Raw genomic sequence first — 2,577 nt, 5'->3', positions numbered from 1 at the left:
TTGTTCTTAATCACGTTTGATTAGTCGTGTTAACGTGTGTGATTTCATGTTCCTGAAGACGGGCTGAGAGATGTGAGATGATTCAAGTGTTCTGGATCATCTTCCGCTACAACTAATGTGCTTTTACTATAATTTCAAAATGTGTACATAATAATGTGCGTTTGTATTAACTGACAAAATTTGCTGGGTAAACTGTGAACGAATAAGAGATTTCACATCATGAGTTCAGATTTACTCTGGTATTAAGGGGTGTTTCTGAAACGAAACAAAAAGAGAGGAAAAAATCCTCTTTGAATAATTAATCGATAAAACATTTAGCGGTGTGCCGTTAAAGAAAAACAATCAATGTTGAAGTAGATTGGATAGAGCAAAGTTATTTGCTGAACACTTTCCCATAACATCACATCCTGCAGTGTTTTCTTCCTCTATTCGATGCTAGTCATTTGTTTTTAATCTATTTAGAATTACATTTAATGACATTATCTCATATGTCAGTAGTTACACAGAACCCATACAGGAAAAAAAAAAAAAACGATGTCCTGAAGACGTCTGACAAAACAATTTCCATTTTCACTAAACATCACCATGTCAATAAATTCGGCATCCCTCCAAGCTGTATTGTTATGAACACGATCAAGCCTTCAACAGTGCTGCGATACAACACTGCTAAATCAATTATAACAATGAGCCAGAAATGGGTTACAGTGATTTAAGGACGTGATTTAAAAAGTGCCACCATGTGCTCCGACTGGGCTTAAAAAGGCTGTTTGTGGTCTTGTTTTGATCATGTAGAAACCCTACTGGTTAACTCTCCTGCTCGCTCGATTCTGGTCAATATTAAATTTCCTCTCCGAATGAAAACAAGCAAGACCCCTTGTAGCAAAATCAAGAGCCTTAAACAATGGTTAACTTGGCTGCTGATGTTTCTCAACTAAACGTATTTCCTTGGCTTTTATGGGGAAGTACAAGAACGGATACAGGAAATTAAGTGTTCATAAAGGCAAAGTTTCGTATTGCAAAACATGTTTTTCCATAGGAACTAATGTGAGTGCAAATAATTCGTTCCAGTCACCCAAAAATATTACCAATTTCCAACACTGTCATCATATTTCACATATGAAAACATTTAAAACAAGACATGTAAATGAAGTAAAATTAAACATTAAACCTCACTTAGCCTTAATTTATGATTCCCTTTTGGCTGCTTAAAAAACCCAACTGAAAGTGGGTCCCTTTTCTCCTTGCTGCCATGCTTGGTGTCATTATTGGGACCCATGGCAGACACTTGGTTCGAATTGGTTAGTTTGTTTGCTTGCTGAAAATGTTCGTATGTTGAAAATGCTTCATATGCCTGGGCAAATTTTTTATTTGTAGGTTAAGTCATGTCAACTGGACTTTTTCAATTCAATTCACTTTAATTTTATTTATATAGTGCTTATAACAGTGGTCTCAAAGCAGCTTCACCAAATGAAAAGAAACTTTATGGAAGTGTGTATGTGTGAGAAAAAATGTGTTTAGATAATAATGGGATTGTGAGATTGTCACTGATGAGCAAGCCGAGGGCGATGTAGGCAAGGAAAAAAAAAACCGAGATGGGAGGGAGAAACCATGAGAGGAACCAGACTCAACAGGGAACCCATCCTTGTTTGGGTGATAAAGGATAACAGAAATTATACAATGACATCATATGTGTTAGGCTGCTGGAAGTTCAGTATAACAGAATGACCAAATGATAATGGAGTCCAGTTCAGCACAGGGATGAGTTAGCAGGTGCAGGGGACACAGGAGCAACATGTGTAGATCCAAACAATCATGAAGCAGAATCCAGCTGGAGGTGGTCCTTCTTTGGATGCCTCAAGATTTTCTTAGGGTTGGCCTCTGCCTACTGGAGCTGGCACAATCTCTAGTTGCCTTGGGATGGGAAATTTATTAAAATTCAATATACAAGAACATTCAGGATGATGATCTTTCCTGAAGGTCTCACTTCTTGCCAGCAGCACCAATGGAAGCTTTTTTGGTGCCTTGTACTTTCTTTATTTTGTTCTTTCTTTCCTTTTTTGTGCTGTTTTCTGGAGGTCTTTTTCTTCTCATAGAGACGGTGTCTGGTCAGTCTGTATTTGGGCTTATTCTTCTTGGCGTAGTCCAGCGAATCGTAGACCATGGCGAAACCTGTTGTCTTGCCACCACCGAACTGAGTCCAGGAACTGAAAACAAACACCACATCAGGTGTGGTACATTTTGGCAAGCTTCTCCCTAATGTCAGTCTTGGGGACTGTTGCTTTTCCATGGTGCAAGACATCTAGAACTATTTGCTTCATCTGAAGCAAGCGGTTAATCATGAACTTCCGAGTTCTAAATGTGACACTGTCGTTCATTTTGGCGTCGGCTTGCTCAGGGACGAGAAAAAGAAAAAGACTTCTTTCTTGTTAGGTAGATACATGTCACTACTCATCCAATTAGCTTTTTCTTCAGTCTGAAGAAAGTAGTTAAGTTCCTCATATTTGAGGCCTCCAAGGTCAAAGGATCCTCCCCTGTGTAAAAGTGGAAAATCCTTGTCTCCACAGAGGTGGAGGACTT

General features: G+C 38.8%; 1 pseudogene; it reads right to left on the bottom strand.

Annotated features, from left to right (window-relative positions):
• Window positions 1–1,980: 1,980 nt before the first annotated feature.
• Window positions 1,981–2,375, bottom strand: LOC128513944 (40S ribosomal protein S24-like; annotated as a pseudogene).
• Between the last annotated feature and the right edge of the window lie 202 nt (window positions 2,376–2,577).

The sequence above is a fragment of the Clarias gariepinus genome, chromosome 26 (genome assembly GCF_024256425.1).
Source record: "Clarias gariepinus isolate MV-2021 ecotype Netherlands chromosome 26, CGAR_prim_01v2, whole genome shotgun sequence".
NCBI classification, from domain to species: Eukaryota; Metazoa; Chordata; class Actinopteri; order Siluriformes; family Clariidae; genus Clarias; species Clarias gariepinus.
The sequence above is the reverse complement of the archived record's forward strand: the minus strand, read 5'-3'. Positions and strand labels throughout refer to the sequence as shown.